Genomic DNA, 22372 nt, shown 5'->3' with positions numbered 1-22372 from the left:
TGTAAATCAACTATGTTTCAAATTTTTTTTTAAGAGAATAACCATAAGAAGGGAAAGGGAGATACCCAGATCTTCACGATCACATGTAGGTATTAGCCCATCTACCTCTGATTCCCTGCAGGCAAAGCCTCCTCCAGATCTCCCTGAAAACTGCTCTAGCAACATGTTTACAGCAACCCAGGCTGGTAGAGTGATGGCGGAGTGGACTCAGGCTACAGGTTCTAGACCCCAGACCCCTGATCACACCAGGGGAGAAACCTGGACACTAAGGGTCTGCCTTGTTTTACTATCATAACTATAAGGCTTGAACACCAGCCTCTGATCACGCCAGGGGAGAGGCTGATACTTCTCTAATCCTAGAGCTTAAAAGTCCCGAAGCCCAAAATTTGGGGTACCTCTCTCAGCATCAGTCAGATGTTGGGACCCATAACATCCATCTGTGCTGTTCCAGAATTCTAAGGGCCACAGAAGATCACACACTCACTATTGCTTTCATCTCTGTAAGTTTCTCCAATGAATGCTGTCTCAGAAGACCTAGTAGGTGGAGCATTAGATCCTTCACACTTATTCACTGGACAATGGTACCATCCAACAATTGCTCTTACCTGATTCCTGAGGCCAGTGAATATGAGTACAGTCTAGCGAGAGCAGAGCCCGTTAGGGTCAGGAGATAATAGAATTTTGACCAGAGGACACAACCATGGCTATTTTCCCAATTACCAAATGCAAAATTAAGATACAGTGGATCCTCATTATCCACAAATGCTTATTTGAGAATCTGCCTACTCAATAAAATTTATTTGTAGCCTCGGCATCAATACTGGCAGAGCTTGTGCCAACATTCGTGGACATTAAGAACAGCAGGCACCGTTAGTTACACAATTATACATATTCCCTACTGAGGTCCGTCACGGAGATGCTCTATTTTCTTGTTTCAGTTCTCATATAGAGACGCCCAGAAGACGGGGACAGCAGCGGGCAGAGCTCTGCAAGAAGCTCCGCTTCTGGGGCTGGTTGAATGGGGTTTGGAACCCACCTCTGCAGCCTGCTGGTGAGCAGCCTCAGGCAAGTCACATAACACTTCTGAAGATTGTTTTCACTTTTGTAAAATCAAGAACAGAGCATTGACCAGGATAAACTGTTTTTAGGATTTAAAGTACACACACACAACTTTAAATATACATATTTCCCCTAGGAGCAACGGCTCAGTATTCACCAATCCAGTGTTGGGGCAACTTTATAGTACATAACTGCCATGAATAACAAAAACCAGAAATCAACTGTAGATATTTCCATCAACAGACGGAAACCACATTGGCTCCTTGAACTGTGATAATTCCTGTTATAAAGTTGGATAATACCATGTATTTCTTAGATTGTTAGGAAGTTAGATGAATTAATAGACGTAAATAAAGTTCTCAAAATAGTGTCTGGACGGTAGTAAAAGCGATACAAGATTTTGTTATTATTAATATCATTGTTAGGAATGGCTAAGTGGAAGCTTCTGGAGTTTTTCCTGCCCACAATAGGAACATATCAAAGGCAATACCACAGTCCTGTTGGAATTACAAAAATTTGCAATGTCATTAAAGGCTTGAAAGATGTAGGAGTGAAGATTACATCACTTCCGTAGTTAGCTGTCCAGTTTGGCTAGTGAAAAAGACGGATTGATTACAGAGAATGACAATAGATTATCCAACGTTTAATCAAGTGGGGATTTGATCTTGCAAACTTGTACAGGATGTGGTCTCTTCATTGGAACAGATCAATATAGCCCTTCCTAACCACCCACTGATTTGACAAATGCTTTTCTCTCTATCTCCAAAAGCAGTAAATAGCAGAAATTCGTTTTCATGTGACAAGAGACAGCCATACATCTTCACTGTCTTGCACAGGTTTATATCAACTTTGTAGTTCTGTGTCCCAAGTCATTCTGCAGGGACGAGCAGTTACCTCATCAATGCTCTGGACATCACCCTACTGACAACATGCAGATAGAAAACAGAGCAGGGTCCCTATTACTTTGGTAAGATGATGCACACGAGTGCCACAGCCTGGAAAATAAATGCCACGGAAGCACAGAGAGCTTCCACTTCCATAAGATTTAGGAGTGTCCTATGGTCTAAAGTATCTGCTCTTCCAAAATGGAAAAAAAAGTGCAATTCTTTGGTTTAAAAAAATGTATGTTATAAATTAAATATCTGTGAGTTGCACTGACCCATATGCAGTGGCCCTAAACAATAGCCACTTTGACCCAGAGAACAAGAATGCTCTCCCACTGGTGCAATATTTGGTCTTTATGGCTCAGTGGATCCTATGGATGCTGAACAGACCCTGTGGTGAGAGAAATAGCAGGGGCTCTGATGATTTGGGAGAAAAACCACAGCTTCTCTCTAAGTAATAGATCTTGACTTGCCACTGAGCCCTGGCAGGCCGTGAAGCCCTGACTGTACAATCTCGTGTGACTGTTAGACCTTCCCTGCTCAATATCAGCTGAATGTTGTCTGACTTACTGTATCATAAATTTTGGTATTCGTGGTGGTTGAGTTTTACGCTTAGTAAATATGTGAACTTGGGCAAGTTTCGCCATGGCTCACGGGCCCAGCCGCTCCACGGCATGTGGGATCTTCCCGGACCGGGGCACGAACCCGTGTCCCCTGCATCGGCAGGCGGACTCTCAACCACTGCGCCACCAGGGAAGCCCAAGGGCTTCTTAAGTGTTAACCGTTATGGTTATTGTCCTCCTTTGAGGACACGGACCTGTAACCCGATAGATCCCAGAGGTGTAAGGTTGGGTCATTTGGCGCTCATTACTCCTGCACCCAAACCAACGTACTCTTCCCACTGGGGACCAAAGCATCATATAGGGGTTTCTAATTCGGTATGTAGCATGTATCCTGGGAGATGGGATCCCATCCTCAGAGTATTGCTCCTGAGCTGGTGCTTCACTGTGCCTTCAGATGTTACCTGCAGAATGCTCATTCTCCCAGGTATGGGCCAGAGCAGTCACCTGAGGTCTGGAATGTGCTGTTTCTATACCTCTCCATGGGTGAAATCGCATTGGCTATTCTCTGACCTTGATGGTCATCATGATCACTGTGAACCCTGCCCAGCCCCCCAGATTCTGGTGTTTAAAAGCCAGTAACTAGCTTCTTTGCTTCAGGCCCAGCATCTCTGTTGCTATCAGTGAAGAAGGTTCTCGGACAGCTTCACTTACCCTCAGTCCTGGTCTGCACACGACAGTCACCACTGACTCCTAGTGAAGCTGATGTCCTCTTAACCGGTTAATTCGTGAGCCTCTGAGTGTCCAGAGCCTTCCTGTGGAAGGAAAAAAAACCTGAATGATTTTCTGGCCTCACAAAAATATTACCACTCTAGCAGGCCCACTTCTCTGAGCCTTTTAATCAGTTCTCTACAATCTGCCATAGCAATTCAGGAATTTCAGTTCTGTTCAACATGGATCACTGCTTTCTCCAGGCTGCTAGGGGCCACCTCTGCATCCTCCCCTGCGGTTCTTGGCAGGGTGTTAAGTCCCATATCACAAGAGAATGCTCCAGGTCAATAAACTCTCCCTGGTCATATCTTATTTTCCAGTCCCCTTGATCAGGAAACCTCCCACTGCAATCCCACAAGGACTCCCTGTCTCCTGCCATCCTACATGACTGTGGTTCCTCTGTGGCCTTGGCCCTTATTCCTCTAGCAGGTCTGATAAGTCCCCGTCTGGGTGATGCTGTGACTCAACCACGCCTATAGGCCTGGCAGCCACAGAAGGGATGGGGCACATCCTGAGAGAACCCCTGTAGGCTTGTGGTGGAGAGCGCTGCACTGGCCCCCTCCGTGGGAGCAGGGCCCGTTCTTCGCAGGAGAGGGTCACCTCTGCAGGCTCAGAGCATTCAAAAGAGTCTGGGTGCCCGAGCAGGGAGCTGAGCGTATGTGGAAGCTCTGTACTTTCTACTCAATTTTGCTGTGAACCTAAAAGTGCTCTGACAAATAAGGTGTAGGAATAATAATAACAAAAAAAATCTGGGGAATCAAAATCTCAAGAGGCATCTACCCAGATACCCTGATCTCAGGGCCCTGAGCTTGGTGTAACAGACCTGCTTCAGCTGAACCTTCAACTGTCTTTGAAGATCAGTGACTATGGTCTAAATCCTTAGTTTTGTTTTCAGCTTTTTTCTCTTCTCCCGAGAGAGGAAACTGGCCTCTTTTAGGCTACCAAGGAGGCCCTCTGGTTTTCACATTTGATTTTCAATTATTTGTTCAATACTATTAGCTTTTCATTAGAAAGGACAGTGACATGACTTAATGACAACCACTAAATCCACTGTCCTGTGCACTGCTTCCATCAGTCATGACATTTCCTTTGCAAGAAGAGGCTCCCAAGTCGCCACCAGCAACTTTCCAGCAGCTGGGGCTCCTCCTGGGTCACGGAGCGCTCGGGCTGGTGTCCTCAGTCCCAAATGGTGGCCAGTGAGCCAGTCGTGGGACCATGTCTTTGCTGCTGGCTTTCTTGAGCTACTCTGGGAGTCAGCTGCGTTCTCTGGGAAGCAGACACTGGCGTGGAGGCAGGACTGCAGAGGAATTTTGTGAAGGAGAAAAAGAGGAATCGGGATTGCGCAATCAGAGCGGCCAGGCCACGATGCAGAGGAGGCAGATCGGACACAATGTCTGCCAGCCCGCGGGGCGCTCCAGAGCGAGGTCTGCGCGGTAGAGGCTCCGAGCTGGGCGGAAGGGAACAGGCCTCTGTGCCCCAGCCTTGCTGGGCACCCACCGTCCACGAGCCTTCTGGGAAAAGTGTGACCCTGGCTCAAAGGCAGTCGGCCGACCACACTCCCCAAACTGAATTCTGTATGGAGAAAGGATGTGAGCGACTCAGCTCAACTTCATTCACACTCTTACCGCCAATTCAGGTACAGCAGTCCCTCCGTATCCGCAGTGTTCGCTTCCCGGGGTTTCCGCAGCGGGAAGTTTTAAACCGCGAGCCATTCTGAGTACCGGGATGAAGTCTCGCGAGGTCAGCTGCCGGGGCCACGCGGGAACCACTCCTTTGCCCAGAGAACCCCGCCCCTAGTCACTCATTGGCCCCTGGGTTATCAGAGCCACGATCTTAATATCGCGGTACTTGCGTTCCGGGGACCCTTATCTTCCTGAGCAGTGACCCCGAAATAAGAGGGGTGATGCTGGCAATTCAGAGATGCCCGAGAGAAGCCTGACAGTCCTTCCTTTAAGTAAAAAGGGGAAAGTTCTCCACTTAATAAGGAAGGAAAGAAATCCTATGCTGAGGTTGCTGAGACCTACGATAAGAACGAGCCCTCCATCCGTGAAATTGTGAAGAAGGTGAGAGAAACTCGTGCTAGTTTTGCTGTCGAGCCTCAGACTTCAAATGTGTGTGTGTGATAAGTGCATACTTCAGATGGAAAAGGCGTTCAGTTCACACAATAAGATATTTTGAGAGAGATACCATATGCACAACATTTTATTACAGTATATTATTATAATTGTTCAATTTTACTATTATTGCTGTTAACCTCTTACTATGCCTAACTTATAAAGTAAACTTTATCATAGGTATGTGTGTATAGGAAGAGACATATATAGTGTTTGGTACTCCTGCCGTTTTAGGCATCTGCTGGGGGGTCTTGGGCGGTGTCCCCCACGGATAAAGGGGAACTACTGTAGTTAAATACAGTGATGAGGTTAATTTGCTATTTTCATAATGGAACCAGGGCATTTCCTCCTCAGCAGGAGAGTTTCCCAAGACGAGTGTCTTTAAAATAATAGTTCATTTTAGCATCAGTGTCTTCCTTAGGGACAGAGAACAATGTGAGTCCACATTACAATAAAACTTCAAATTTTTTTTCATTTAATGACATTTCTTTATTAAATAACTGAGATCAAATTAGAGATCTAATCTGGAAGGTATTCAGAGTAATGATGAAAATTATTATGCTGCTTTTCACATGTACTTTTAAAAGTACTTACATAAACATTCTCTCATTTGGTCCAGACAATAACCCTATCTATCAGGTGGGCAGAGCAGCATCAGAAATTGTCTTGGTCAAATTTTATTGTTATTCCATAACTTCTAAGAGATTTTCATGACACCAGCAAATTTAAAAAAAAGATGACCAGGTGACAATATGTGCCCCTAGGTGCTCTAGAAGTGATCCAAGGACCACTAATTTAAAAACTGAAATACCAGCATATTCTTAATAACCTTGCTCTTATTCACTTCAGTTTTTGTCATGACTTTAAGTTCATATGAATCTGATGAATTTAAAAGGTAAGTTATGTTATTTGTTTGCATTTGAATTTTAATATTACAACCTGAAATACAAAACATTAGGAAATCTGATAAGGCATAACATCCACTAATTATAACACAAATTTAAAATTCCCATGATCTACCCATCTTTATGTGCATTTTTACATTACTATAAATATTTATATATGTAATTTTCTACTTTGCCTTTTATCAAACTTAACCTCATTCCAAAGAATTTCCAAGATCCATAATTCTATGTCATCATTACTATAATTTTAAATGACTGTCTAATATTATATCTAGTGTTTTAAAATGTTTTAAACATGGTTTGAATGGGTATTTTAAAAAGAAATCTCATGGGAGATAGACATTTGGGGATATATAAAGTGAAAAAGACATTTTAAAATAATATAAATGCTTTTTGATTTTTTTAGAAACTGGACCAAAACATGTTAAAAATAATTTATAACACTGTTCTTCCCTGTGAGACTTCTCATTGACCTTTCAGCCTAAATACAAAAATAGAAGACTTTATCATAGCTTTAGCCTGTAGGCCTATTTTTAAATATACAACGTCATGACCTAAACTTAATAAAAATCCAACACAAAGAGATGAAAGTGGGAACCTTCTTAGCAGAAATTCCTTTGAGGCTATATCCTGCCTTAATTCTACAAGAATTCCCACAGAAATCAATAGGAGATTAAAATAAATATCAATGGCAGGATACAGTCTAAATTATGAACGAAAAACTTTAAACTTGACAGCTTAATTGTTTTTCAGAAAGAGTGGAATTTGGGAGCAGTATTTTCATGAGGGAAAACCAACATTTCGGCTGTAGATAAATTAGTACACAGCATTTTGTATAGTAGGGGCTTATCTATGGGAGCTATGTGCATCCATTGTGTTATGACATTGGTTTCTGCCATTTTGAAGGGAAGTTTCCTTACCTGCATCCAGATTTTGCATTAGTTGGTCAAGTTTCTAATATGCTTTTATTTTAAGTAGGATAAACAATATACAAGGTGAAAGAAATTTATTTCAAATTCTCCTTGCTTAGTCACATTATTCAAAAATTCTTAAGAAATAAATTCTAATAATATTACACCTGAAAAATTCAAAGGTAAAACTGGGTAACCAGTAACCTGATACCCTTTGGCTTCAAAATGTTACAACTAGTACAAATGTATACAAAGTGTTCAGGTTGCCAAATTTATCATCTAGAACACTTGAATAGAGGTGTGTATAAAAATCAAGTTCATTCATTATTCAACTTTGCCACTGTGCCTTGCACAGCCTCTCCGAGTCACTTTTTTCCTTTTTTGAGAAGAAAGGATAACAATACTTTTCGGCGAAAAGAGGATGAGATTCAAGAAAGAGCAACATAATGTACTACTGTTAGAGCACTAGCTGTATAGGGCCACAATTAGACTGCAGAGTGGTTGGCATGTAGTATGTGACCAAGAAATATAAGTGGCTGAATCAGTAATATTCATTTCAGAGATGATATTCAATTCAGTTAACATTTGATAAGTGCCTATTATATTCAAATTATGTGCAAGGGCTGTAAGAAATGTAATGATTCTAGCAATGCACCTACACTGACGGGGACTGTAATCTGATGGGCAGGTGAACTTGAATCAAGCCAACTATAATACCAAGTCATATGCGTTAGCAGCATAACTAGAGATTTAAATAACGTACTCTAGAAATATAAAGCAATAGCAATGATTTTCCACTGCAGATTAATTGGAGAATTAACTAGAAGATTGAAGAAGAACCCAAGGAGGAGAAAATCTAAGAGGAAAAGATCAACTTCTCCCATAGCCAAGATTAAAATGTCAGTGACAGTATTTCATGGTATGATTCATGTCTCCTCGGAAGTGAAATAACAGACTTGTGCGTGAATCTTCTGAGAACAGTGACAAGAATGGTGGGTTTGTTTAACAATTGAAAGGAAAGTACATATAAAGGACATCTTTTATGACATTAAATGGTTCTAGTATGAAGATAACAGAGAAGAAAAATATGGAAGTTAAAATGAGATGTCTAGTCCACAGGGAATAAAGAGTACTTGGTTGAAATGGAAGAAGTTTTTGTTTGTTTGGTTTTTTGTTTGTTTGGTTTGGTTTGGTTTGGTTTTTGTTTTCCTGTGAGACCCAAGATCTTGAACAGAAAAAAAAAAAGTAGAAAAAAAATTAAGTACTACTAGGAAAATGATATTGCTTTGATTAACTTTAAAAGTTAAGCACAAATTTGTTATCAAGGAAGCTATTTAGGGAGCTCCAAAATAAATCGATATAGTTCCAAATTTGCCTTAGGTTGAAAATGGTCCAATCAAATTTTTTTCTCCATACTGTGTGGAATGAAAACCTCTATCTAAAGCATGTTAATGTCACTACATTACTTTCTTTGAATACTAGTTTCAGCAAATATTTTAAGATGATCAAGGCGTGAAAATCTGGCTGAGATTAAAAGCCTGCTGTTAGCCCAAGGAATGTAAGAGTAATGAAATGTCAGGAAGAATTCCGTGTACATGTTTGAGCTTGTAGAACAACTGTGTTCAAAGGAAATTAAACTGAGAAAAAATTCTGTTTCAATATAGCCAATACATGAGTAAATTAGATAAACTCTTACAAATAAGTATACATTCCCTTTCTCTGATGATAAGAGCTAACGTTTATTGAGCATTTACTATATTCCAGGTACTGTACTAATTACACTACCCATTTTCTCATTTAATTTTCACAGCAACCTGATGCGGCTAGAGGTAGAAACTATTTTTAATTCTCTTTCAGTAATGAGGAAACTGAAAAGTTGTCTGTGATCATACAGTTATTAAGCAGAAAGGCAAGGATGGACCCAGGACTCACTCTAAACCACCCTCTGATATACTTGGAATCACCAGGTATATTTTTTAAAAATTTTGAAAAGAACTTAGAAGTAGATATAATTATATAGCCAGTTCCCATCAATGAATAAGCTTATCTCTGGGAATGAGTTGTTCTCAATGTTTGAAAAGATTTTATTTACTTTGCTAGGGAAGTATAAAATCTGTTCTGTGTTATAGTAACCAAAAGAGTTGAAGATGTGTTAAGACTATAGTATTCAGGTGTGTTGCCTTTTATATAGTCTCTTTAATGTTTAATGAGGAAATCTTTTGTCTGGTTTTCCTTCTTTAAGAGGGGAATGTTCATCTCCTAAATCTATACATTTAACTATTGTTTTATTCCAGGTAACAATAGTTTTTGAAATTAAAAAAATATATATATAAGCACAGGTAAGCCACTCCCATAAAATGGAGTCTGTGTTTGAATACTATTATCATTTTTAATGGCATTATATTGAACTTATATTGCTAGAAATACAATCTTGTTTCATTAAGTAACTGCTTGTATGGTTTCTACAAGCCATTCCTCCCCTATGTTGAGTGTGGTCCTGGGGAACTGGGTAAAAGTTGTGGGGTGGCTTGAGTTGCTGGAGGATTTGGGGCACAGAACGAAGGGAGATGGGGATCTGAGGGGAGAGAGAGTAAGCTGGAAGCTAGGAAATGTGGAAAAATTTAAGTCTATAAAATCAGCCAGTGCACACACAGGCGCTCAGGGAAAGTATCTTACGGAGCATCTCTGAGCCAGTTTGGAAAGCTGAGCCTAAAAGATTCCCCCTGTGCACAAGATATGAGGTAAGGCGTCTTTTATAGCTTTTTGGCAGCAGTAAATCCATATCCTGGGACAGAGATCAATTTTAGACACTCAAAGTTATTAAAGTCTCATGTTCACAGCAGAGTCTCGCAACGGTGGACTGTGCAGCTAATGGGATAATTTAACCAAGAAATGAATTTATCCAAAAAATTCCTTATGGACTGATATTAGAAACTGTTTACTAAGGCAGCAAAACCAGAATTTATTAAATTGTACCATGGACATTCTACAAGCAAATCTAATACTAAAGTATTAAAAGATTTTTTACAGCCATATCCATAGGGACCTTTATTCCTTGACCTCAGTTTGCCCCTAGATTCATACAAATTAAGTGGTGAAAGCTGACAGAACGCTTGAATTACCTTAAAATGGCACATTATGAATTTAGAGCAGAAGGAGAGATGATAACCTAACATTTGCTTAAAGTAGCATATTACTAATTGCAAGCTTAACAGAACAATTGTTTGTGATAATAAGACTATCTTAAGGAAATTACAGTTTCAGAAAATTTCCTTATGATGGAAAAATCCACTGGTTTGAGATTTTGTACTTGGTGAATTATTATAGAGCAAAGCAAAATAGAATTTATGATCTAATAGCCACAGCTCCCATACGTTGGGTGCCCACTGTATATCAGACGCTGTGTTGTGCTTGACTTTGCATATATTATCTCATTTAATCATTGCATTAACCCTCCAGAGTAACTCCTACTCCTTATTGTACAGATGAACATGAAGACACAAATTTAAAAAATGGCCTCAATGAGGTTATGTGATTTGCCAGACCTGGGATTAGAAGTCATATGTGCCTGGCTCCAAAACTCCAGTTTTGAGCACAGGATAAATATGACTGTTAATTATACCATTTTCTATGTTATTTGTTGTTACATAAACAAAGAAAATATATATTCCAAAGGGGCATCCTGTGGACACCTGAATCATATTTAGGTCGACTGCGATAAAAACATACAATCCAAAGGACATTTTGTATCATTACCTTTGAACATTTCAGACCAAATCCTTTCCCTTACTAGAATTTTGACACAAGTGTTGGTTTCCCTGGTGGGGATATAACCCCCTTCTTCCTTGTCAGATTCAAAACAAATTGAGGAATAAGATGAAGAGTAAAATATATGGAAAATCAAACTGTTGCTTAAAAAAAAAAAACTGATGAAGGCTTAGTTGTAAGGGCCAATGGGCCTGGCAAATGAACCCCAGATTCGTCAGCCTTACCCACCCAGTCATGGCATGTGTGAGGGCACTGGTTTTGGGGGAGAGCCTGCAGCCAGGAGCGATGGAGAACATTGGCAGCCGGGAGTCGAGAGCTCTCAAGAGGGAAAACGACTGGGCTGGCTCTGCATGCCCAGTTCTTTCTTTTGAAAGTTATCAGTCAGATAAATCACCACCTGCTCAGGGCAGAGTAAAGGGGCAGAGAAGGAGCGGGTTTTGCAGTAACATCAATAGAGCAGCCTTCAGAGGAGGAAAGCGTTGGCACTCCCCCTCAGCATCCCCGGGTGCGCTCTGCCCGGCTCTGCTGTGTTGTGTTTTGTTCCTCACTGGCTTAGCTCCTGAGCCTACGTGTGGTTAGGCAGGGGTCTCTGCGCCTGGGAGATCGTGTTCCTATGACCATTCCTTACCTCTCTCTCAAAGATGAATCATGGGTCCTTTGGAATGCTCTTGGGACCACTCGTGGGAAAGATACATTTTACCCTGAAAAAGCTCCAGAATGAGTCTTTTGCTCCGTTAATTAATCTACTCCAGGGCTACTCTATTTAAAGTGGAACGTTTATTTGCTATTCTGTTTCCCATCCCACATTATGTCCAACCAACCATGCTTTCTGAGGTAACATATCCCTGGTTCTGCAATGAGATGTAATAACAATATTAAGAGACATAATATATAAGTGCTGCAATAATAAAATGCCAGAAAGCTTCAATAGAAGTCCTCGTCTGCACTCAGATTCTCAGGGGGAGCTCAAGGCCACACCTACTGATTCAGAAATTAATGTTTAAAGTTTAATTTTCTTGACAATATGAGTTAAAAGTTAGAAATTAAAGTAATTCCCAATTTTTTATTCTGCCCAATCTGTATTAGAGGTTTTTCTCAATGTATCTGAATATGTGAAAGTGGGGTTATTTCTTCAGGACTTCATACATTTTATTAATTTAACACAAGGTAGCAGATACATCTGTCTTTCTAGTGCCTGAAGAGTGACAGGACATAAGATTATAACCACACTGCCCCTGTATAAACCAACTTTAAGAAAGACAGACAATCCTCAGGCCTTAGAACAGTTTTCCCAGGTAAAATTCCTTTGAACTCATTAAACGTTAGCTAAAACTGCAGTTAAAACTCAGTTATTTCTAAACGAAAGACGGAGTATTAATTTATCTATTGCTGTGTGAGAAATCACCCCCAAACTTAGCAACTTAAAACAACAAGCATGTATTATCTCACAGTTTCCGTGGTTTGGGAATCCGGGGGGAAGTTTTCTGGTTGGTTTTGGCCCAGAGTCTCCCATGAGGGTGAGTCCAGCTGTCGCCAGGGCTGTAGTCATCATTTCCAAACACTGAAGACTCATTTCCAAACTCACTCACATGGTAATAGGCAACCTACCGCTTCTCACCAGCCGCTGGCCAGACACTGCAATTTCTTACAACTTGAGCCTCTCCGTAGGCTGCTTGAGTGCCCTCAGAACATGGCAGTCGGCTTCCCTTGGAGCCAGTGATCTGAGAGAGAGAGACAGCAAGGCAGTGACATGGCACTTTCGTTTATGGTCTAACTTCTGAGTCATACACTGTGTCTTCTGTCTTATTCTGTTTCTCAGAAATGAGTCACTAAGTCCAGTAATACCCTCAGCAGAGAGTGTTACACAGGGTTAAAATACGAGGAGGCAGGAAGGCTGGCTCCCCCCCAAAAAAGGTGATGGAAAAAAAATCTCAATTCTTATCCTCACCAAGATGTCACTGGTTGGTTGATAGGTGTTCGCTAGAAACTCTGACTTGTTAATTTAGATTTAATAGGGGTCAGTCTCCAGCAAAGGGGTTTAGTACAACGCACCTACCATTTCTGGAGGAGAAGTCTGCCCGTGCGTAGCTTCTTAACCTCCCTTTCCTCGTTGATCTCCGTGTTCTTGGCACTTTGGTCTGTATAGACAGTGAGCTCTGTCTGCTCATATAGCTGCCATATGTCTTGCAGAAAGACATTTTTAATCCTGTGCCAATGTGGCTGATGCCTCTGCCTTTTGTTCTGGAATGGCCTAAGCCTAAGAAGTTTGCTTTTTAGTGATGTTTTTCATCTTGTGCCCATATTTATTTCAACCAGAAAAGCATTTGCAACATTCTTCTAAAATGAAACTACTGTGGATGCTTCTGGCTCCTGTGCCCTTTCGGCTCCGATGAGACCCAAGATCTCTGTCTGTGCTCCTCAAGACACTGTCCTTCCTCTGCTTGTGAATTCCTTAAGCTTCTCAGGCAGATTCTCTCATAATCCTGTGAAGCCAGTGAAAGCCCCCGCTACAATAACTATATCGCTTTGAAAACTGTCCTGTATTTTTTGAGTCGTTTCTATTTGAACCTGTGGACAAGCCTCATAAATCCACAGTCCTTTTCTTGGCTGTGAATAGAGAAAATAATTTGGGGCAGTTGATCATTGGTCCCTTGCTGTTTATCAGAGCCTGGTGACAACAATTTAAAGATAGAACCTCAGACTCCCCAGCACACATGAGACTCAGCTGCCTTGTAGTTTGAAAGCAGCTATATCAGGGTCTACAAATTTACGGAAAAACTCCAGTTCTCTCTAAACTTAACTCTTGCCTCAGCTGCCCTTGAGTCCTAAGACCTCTGCAGCCACAGGCCTCTATTAGGGTTTTCGCTGTCAGCATATCACATGAGAGTGTACTTCTAGGTCAAGAAGCAACAGCTCTAGCCCTGAGCTGCCTGTGCCTGCCAAGGGCTTTCACTACCTCAAGCATCTTTGTCAGGGCCCTTCTAGACTTACCTCCGCCATCCAGAGAGAAACAGGCCATAATCTGCGTCCATAGATCCAGATTAAAATACCACATGCCCTAAGTCTTAAAGGTGCTGGTGCATGCCACAGCAGCTGAAACTTGGTCCAATATAAGTCGCTACAAACAAAGTATTTGCTGTAAAACTTATGGTGAAGGCTCCAAACCACATGTTTTAGTCCCAATTAAAAGTCTTTCTATGGGGACTTCCCTGGTGGCGCAGTGGTTGAGAGTCTGCCTGCCAGTGCAGGGGACACGGGTTCGTGGCCCGGTCTGGGAGGATCCCACATGCCGCAGAGCGGCTAGGCCCGTGAACCATGGCCGCTGAGCCTGCGCATCCGGAGCCTGTGCTCCACAGCGGGAGAGGCCACAACAGTGAGAGGCCCGTGTACCGCAAAAAAAAAAAAAAAAGTCTTTCTATGTATTTATTTTCTTTTTCTACTCAGCTTTGCGCTTTCACCTCATTTCACAATGTTTGCGGCCAATACACCAAATATTGGTGTCTTTCAGTCTATCCCTCAAAACTGCAGGCCCCCCAGAAAGATAGGAGACCTGCCTGGAAAAAAACCAGCTGTGATTGTGTTCTTTCTGCCCTGAGGCTGGTTCCCAAAGAGATAAATGGAAGAGAGCTGAGCATGTCCAGTTTACCTTCCCAAATTACCAACTGGGTAGGTACCTCACTGAGGTGGTCTGAGTTAGTAAATGGGCGGAAGCCAGCTAGGAGTAGGTTACGTTGATTGAGTTTCCTCCAGAGGCAGAAAATGTCAGGACTGAGGAGGAAGCTTTCTCTTGTAACAAAACGATTGAGGGTCTCTCTTAGGCTTAGAGCAGAGACTAAAGGAGAAAAAAGCCCACGTCTTACCCTTGGAACATGTTGAGTGTTCTTGTACAAGAGTAGCTGTTGCTCTGTGACGCTCTAATCCCTCCGCCATGAGGAAGAGGTGGCCTCATTCACCAGGAAAGAAGCCATTCTGCCAGAAGAGGCCCCCCTTTTCCTCACAGACACTTCACGCTGCGTGTCATAGTGACCTGGTGTCAGAGGCCTTTTCCCCCTGAACCATCCTTCTTCAGTGTCAACAGTGATCCCCCGAATGCTGGATCCAACAGACATTCCTCAGTTCTCTTGCAGCGTGATCTCTCTTTGGTAGTTGAGACTATGCTTTTGGAAATGGTGTGTTTTATTTTCCAGTATCTCTTGTTCAAAACCTTCTTCTGCCTTGGCTTTCTTAACCCTGAATTCTCCAGGGTCTTTGGCCACATCTTTGAAAGCTCCTTCCCTTCCTCCTTCTCAGAGTCCTCGTGCTTTGCGCCTTCCTTAAAGGAAGTAATGCCACAGACATCTGCCCCAAGCTCTGGTGTCTTCTAACGGTGTGCTCTGCCGTGGCAACACAGTCTTTGCCCTGGTTTCTCCAACAATCTCCATGAGAGTGACTCAGAGCACCTTAGCCTTAAGTTAAACTTCCATGTATTTTCCATATTCAAGGTAAATGTGTTCAACACTATATATGCGTGTGTGTGTATACATATATGTGTTTACTTATTTACATAATGTTTTTCCAGAAACCTGCTTTCCCTCATGTTCTTTACCCCAGTCAATGGAATTCACATTTTTCAAGTCACGTGGGCCATAAACAAACATGGTCATCTTTCATTTCCACGTTTTCCTCATTTCCCATGCTTACCTAGGCAGGTTGGAGGGTATTTTTCTTAGGGATTTGTCCTGCTCCAGAATCAGTTAGACGTGGGTTCAGTCCCACCTCTCCCGTTTCCTAGCTATGTGATCTTGAGCAAGCTACTTAACTTCTCTAATCTTCAGTTCCTGGACCTGTAAAACAGGCATAAGAAACAGAACGTGCCCCATGGGACTGTTAGGAAGATTTAATGAGACAGAAGTGTGTGGAACCCTTAATACAGTGATGGACACAGAGAAATCAGGCTGTATATATTTCACTACTCTTAATGTGTGGGTTCTAACTCTGGACTGTCTTTCGAGTGTGTGCCCTTTTTATATTTCCACTGCCACTGCCTTTGTTTATTTCCTTTTCTTTTCTCGTGTGGATTATTGCATCTGACTGGCCTCCTTGTTTATAGTTTTTCACCCTTTAAGTCCATCATTCATACTGTCACAAGCTTTCTTTTACTGAAGCCCAGACCTATTCATGCCACCCTCTGCTGCTTTAATGCTCCAGTGGCTCCCCGTGGTCTACAGGATAATGTCCAGTCCCTAGCACAGCATCCGGGCTCTCAATAATCTGCTTACAACTTACTTTCCTCAGCACACACTTTAGGCTGCAGTCACACTGAACTCCACTATTCCTGAGTGCACTTTCATAAGCCCATGACCTTTTTGCAAAAAGAAAAAAAAAAAAAAAAAAAGATCCTGCAGCCCTAGCCTGAAATTCTCTGTACTGTTCACCCTCCAGATTCGAGCTGACATTCCTTTCCTTTCTGCTCTATTAGCAGATTTCCCTCTTATGGTCCTCCCCATTTTTAACCTCATCACAGTGGCTTGTCTGTTCGTTTCTGCAAGAACATTGTAAGCTCCTCCAGAGCAGGGACCATATCCAGTTCTTTGGACAGAGCTGTACCAGCGAGCATGAACATGGAAGATGATTAGAAAACACTAATGTAAATGAGTTTGTAACTCTAATGAACATCCTAAGTTAGGAGTTTATCATTGTGAATTCTGCTCCTTCGCCAGGTTAGTTTGTTTATGTTTTGATCACTGTTTGCCTCTTTACTCCTTCCATGGTTCTGGGGCAGGACCCCCGTGGACCGTTACCGGCAGCATGCCGTGCTAGCTTGCCCGTGAAGAACAAAGGGAAAGTGGGAGGCAGTATGTTCACAGAAGCATAATAAAGGTGTTAAAAATTAAATCTGAGATATAATTGCTAGTTATGATAAGTAAATCAATAGAAGATTTTTAAATTAAAATAGCAAGAACAGTAGCAGCAAGATTTCCAGATGGAAGGTGTTTCATGGAATTACTGTCAGTCTCTCACGCCCTGAGAATCATCAGTTCTAACTTTGCTTAGAAACAGGTACAGTTAAAAGAAATGCTACTTTACTTAGTGCCACATAATCAACAGATACCTTTCCAGTGTTCATGCAGTTTTATTTCGCAGTCTCATTTATTTCTTGGTTTTATTGAAGTTCCAGGCCATATATGAGCCCTGTGGAGTGAATGAACAAAAGCATCCTCTTCTGCCTCTATTAAAACTTGACTATAGGCTGTTTCACAGTGAATACACCTCAGCTTCTTAAACGAGGTGCCAGTATGCCCTGCACCACTTATAGAGAAATTAAGAAAGGCACCTCAGTCATGTAGCAGAACCACTCCAAGTCCCCGAATGCCTGCTAATATGGTCTTTTTATTTTCAAAATAAATGAAAACTCCATTCACTAGGTTGAAGCACAATTTGTCTGTTTAAGCCTCTGCTTTTAAACATTTATTACACCCTATAATTCCTCCTGTGATTCCAGTGTCCTAATTGTAAGACCTACCTTCAAATATAAATGCTAGTAAACATAAGAAATTCTTTTTTGTCTCTCTTTTAAGTAAAATATTGATTATTTTCTAAATATAAAATCCATATTCATTATAGTAAAACAAGAAAATACAAAAAAAGAGAGAAAAAAATTTTTTTTACCATCCAGATATAGCTACTCTTTGTACTGTAACATTTTAGATGTCTTCCTATGTGTTTTACAATGTTTTGTATAGCTGTGATCTGCTAGGCAGAGTCTTGTAGAGTTACGTCCTTATTTTGTCATTTGACATTAAACACATTTCCCACATTAATAAAACTATTTGTATATAAAATTTAATGGTAATATGAATATATCATCATTTATTAACCATCATTTATTAAGGCTTTAGTTATTATAAATAACGATGCCCTAAACAGTTTTGTGTCATAAAATTTTTCTTCATGGTTAAGATAGACAGAAAATTGACTGTATTTTCAGCCTACAGGTCTTCCCATTACATGGTCTGGTGTTTCCAGCACCTCAACACATGGGCTCTGATCCACATTCTCCTTTAATCCAAGTTCTATTGGAAACTGGTTCAAAATTGTACCACATGGGATATGGATAAAAGTAAATCGCTGTCAGAGAGATATGGTAAACATAATGATTAATTTCTATGGAAGGTTACATTTTACCATGTGTGAATGTCTTTCCCCCCCTCAGCTTTAGTGAGAGATAATTGACGTATAATACTGTCTAAGTTTCAGGTGTACAATGTGGTGATTTGATACACTTATCTATTGCTGCATGGTTACTACAATAAGATTAGTTAAAACATCCATCAGCTCAGATAATTACAGTTTTTTTTTTTGTGGTAAGAACGTTTAAGATATACTCTCAGCAACTTTGAAGCATATAGTACAGTGAATGCCTTTTAAAAAGTGGATATAGGGGCTTCCCTAGTGGCGCAGTGGTTGAGAGTTCGCCTGCCGATGCAGGGGACACGTGTTCGTGCCCTGGTCCGGGAAGATCCCACATGCCGCAGAGCGGCTGGGCCCGTGAGCCATGGCCGCTGAGCCTGTGTGTCTGGAGCCTGTGCTCCGAACGGGAGAGGCCACAACAGTGAGAGGCCCGCATACCGCAAAAAAAAAAAAAAAAAAAAAAAAAAAAAGCGGATATATTAATTCCTGCTCAAAGACAATTGCTCTCTGAAAATGAGATCAGGATGAAGAGCAGAAATTTAAATTTACATGGGAAAATTTGCCCTGAATCAGGCTGAAAAGAACCATTATAATGCAGTGCACTTGGAAACTGTCATGTCGGCCTTTTGAGTTGTCAGACACTCCGTGGAATGAGGAGCTTCAGGCTGATTTTGAATCTGAGCCATTTGCTGTCAGATAAATAGGAAGGCCAGGTTCATTAAAAGATACACATTCTTTTCAACTCTGGATATCACAAGATCACTGATAATTTTGTGTTACCTTGTACTATATGTCTGTTTCAAAGTGTAGCTCTTCTGTCTTTTCTTAGGAATGCATTCTTGGAGCTCGTGTCCCTGCATATAATTGATCTGGGATAAAAAATGGGATCGCTTTCAGTTTTGATTGTAAAGTTCTTTGGGGCTGTTTTGCTTTAATCTAATTTGATTGATTTGCTGCTTTTCGTACTTGCTGACAGATACTTATATTTTTACTTTAAAAATAAAGGAATAATGGAACTAACCTGGGGAAGACATTTAGTGATGAGGGTATCTATTTCACAGTAAAGATTATTTAACAAGCTTGGAAAAAATACTTCTAAGTATTTTATTAATCATTGTAACATTATCCTAGGTAAATAATTCTCCATATAGGTCAAATTACTTACCAGGTAGTGAAACCTATACTATATTGCTAACTATATTGCTATATTGCTTTTCCATAAGATCTTAGCTACAGAATAAAATAACAGTAGTGAAGCAGTAAATCATGACCTGATTAAGGTCCTTCACTCATCAAATGAGAACTCGGAGCTCAGTAAGATAAATCGCTGATTTTTCCATCCTGAATTACTATCTCTCACTCTCCTCCCACTTTCCCTCCTCCTCCATATTTAAAATAAAACAAACCAAAAATAATAGCTTACAATAAACAGCTCTTACATTTTCTACTGATATGGTTCTTTGCAATGTAAAATTCTGCAGAATATTTTTCCTTTATACTAATCTATAACAAATACCGCTTCACTTTGTTACGTCTTGTAGGTTTATTTTGGCAAATATCTTGAGAATATATGATATAGAATGTGCTCTGCTGGACTGGTCACTTAGGGGTCTACACCTGCCCTGAGAGACCTCTCTTCTCATTTCTGACACATTTCTGGTTCTAAGAAACCCTGAAGAATTCTGGAGGCTCCTATAACTGACTGGGAAATGATGAATTTTATGTGACAGATTTTCTTATCCCCTAATAGCAACAGGTCCGTACAACGTTGTTATTTATACGTGAAAGAAAATGAAATAGAGCATCTCAAAGAATCTCAGATTAGTAAAATTAGGAAAGAGATTTATAGATGCTGCTTCTACACCTCTACCATTGCACACACATTTTTACTTCCCTCAAATACATAATCTTTTTGATGAGGAGTCGATGAGGAAACAAGGATCAGTTTACAAAAAAGATGTTGAGGCCAAAAGAGGACCTTGATGTTTTCACAACTGAAATACTTATTATTTTACCATAGCACTTCCAACTATTACCTTAAAACCACATTTACTTTGCTCCAGACTTCAAGATGACCAGGTGATCAGAATCACTTACAGGTTTAATCTAGAAACACTTTTTCACTCTCTACTCTGGGCTGGACATTGGACTATAAAATGAATAAGAAATCATCCTCTCTCAAAGGGCTTACTGCTTGGTTGGTAGAGGGAGACATGTAAGCAAATAGGTGCAGTTCTGTGATGTGTACAGAGCGCAGTGAGGGATGGGGTGAGAGCTCATTAAAGGATTCACAGGAGAGGTGTCATTTGATCTGTGTCTCAGAAGATGTGTTGACATTTGCTAGGCAGGTGGGTTTGAGGAGAAAAGAAACTTCTGTCAGAGTTAGAAACAGAAACAGAGATACAAAGGAAGAAAATAAGATGCTGAGAACAGGTGACTGCTTGTTGTTCTTGGTGACGGGAGGATAGCAAGGCTTCTAGTAAGGAGGAAAATGAAAGAGCATTGTCTTGGAGGAGTCCGTAGTGGACCCTGGATAAAATACTTTATATCTTTATTAAAATCTTAATTTCATTTTTAGTTAAAAGAATATACTTTTAGAGTTTTAAATGGAAGATTCCAGATCTTGAAACTTTGAACTCTTAGAGTAAATGTGTCAGAAACTATAAGAATCACAGTTGCTAAAAAATTATGCAATATTAATCTATCAGTATAAGTGGTCTTTTGTTCAAAGAGCAAACCACAGTGATTTTGTGAAGTAAAGAGAAAAATCTTCTACTGGTCAAGAAGAAAAGAAAGAACCCATGGGATTCACATTGCTTTCCTAAAAGCATACTTTCAATAGTCCGCCTCAAAATCACCGGCATACTTGCTGAAAATACCAAATCCCTGACTCTGCTGAGGAGATCCTGATTCGGTGGGTCTGAAGATGAGGCTCTGGACTCTGCACTTCTAATAAACTCCCCAGGTGATGGTGTGTCCACAGAAGGGTGATAGCTGGACTCCCATAGTGAAAATATGTTCAATACTAGTTTTGTGAACTTTGGGGCATATTTGCGTGCTTCAAATATATTTGATTGAGAAGGTGGGAATTTTCTCCCACTTAATTCAGCTGATAACAAGATATGGCCATGTGAGGCCATAACCAAGCCAAGCCATTGCCCACGTGGGTAGCGTCGTACTCTAGTTGAAGGCCAAGTTCCCATCCAAAGCAGTGGTCCTGAAAACATAGACCTAGAAAGCGATGGAGATGCAACCTCAACGTACTTGCTCTCTGTTGACATTCAATCTGCGTATTCTCCACGTGAAATATTCCATCAGGAAAGGCTGGCTTGGCCTTCATGTGAGCTTGTATCAGCTCTTTCCAGATGTATCCACAGACAAAAATTGAAATAGTTAGAGGAGTGACTTAATCGCTGTGGCACCAAAGAACAAGCTGCGTTCTCTCTTTCGATGTTCTGGGTACATTGTGGAGTACCTAGCTGGGGGTGGGCATTGTCTCTGCTGAATACTGTCTGCTTAGGCATATTCTTTTTGGTTATGTTGTTATATTTTTAATGTTGATTAATAATGAAGTTATTGGCTTAGTTAAAAAGCATTGAGGGATTGTAACTGATGTTGAAACTTAAAACTTCTGAAGGATGGGACATGGGGAGATAGAAGGTGTGACTTGCACTCCTGCCTCCCCAAATTCCTTCCATCTTTCTCTGCTTTCCCTTCTTTGCTTTCTCCGCTGTCTGTGGCTTGTTTACGCCTCTCCTCATTCTCCTGTCTTCTGTTAGTACAGGTGATAGCAGGGCAAACAGGATTGCGAGTCTCCTGAGTGTCAGCTTGCCTGTTTCATGATCTGATTATTTTTCAGAGTTAGTTTAAGATGTGTGGCTCAAAGTTTATCTTCATATTCAGTTGCTAAAATAGTCCTTATAGCTTTAATGTTGTTTTACATTATATAATTTAATTATATAATTAAATATAATTTAATGATGATCATTGGTTTAATGTGTAATGAGTTGTTTAATTTACATGTTAAGATTGTACTTAGAAAAAATTGGCCTTTGTTCTCCACTGAAAATGAGTTGACTTTGGTATTTATTTATTTATTTATTTTTCTATTTATTTATTTATTTATAGTTACCAAATTGGGCAAACTGGAAAATGATGAGAAATACTATTTAAACTTTTCTCATCTCAGTTACCAATGAGATAGGGCAATTTTCTTTCAGGGGGATTCTT

General features: G+C 40.7%; 1 long non-coding RNA gene across 4 annotated transcripts in view; it reads right to left on the bottom strand.

Annotated features, from left to right (window-relative positions):
• LOC132481148 (uncharacterized) overlaps positions 1 to 12728 on the bottom strand; it is a 139623-nt gene extending 126895 nt beyond the window's left edge. For all 4 annotated transcript variants that reach the window (XR_009530779.1, XR_009530780.1, XR_009530781.1 and 1 more), the window contains exon 1: positions 3218 to 12728. This is a non-coding gene — a long non-coding RNA (uncharacterized LOC132481148). The remainder of the gene's footprint in view (positions 1 to 3217) is intronic.
• Between the last annotated feature and the right edge of the window lie 9644 nt (positions 12729 to 22372).

Source organism: Mesoplodon densirostris, chromosome 20, assembly GCF_025265405.1.
Source record: "Mesoplodon densirostris isolate mMesDen1 chromosome 20, mMesDen1 primary haplotype, whole genome shotgun sequence".
NCBI lineage: Eukaryota > Metazoa > Chordata > Mammalia > Artiodactyla > Ziphiidae > Mesoplodon > Mesoplodon densirostris.
This window is presented reverse-complemented; position numbering and strand designations above follow the sequence as displayed.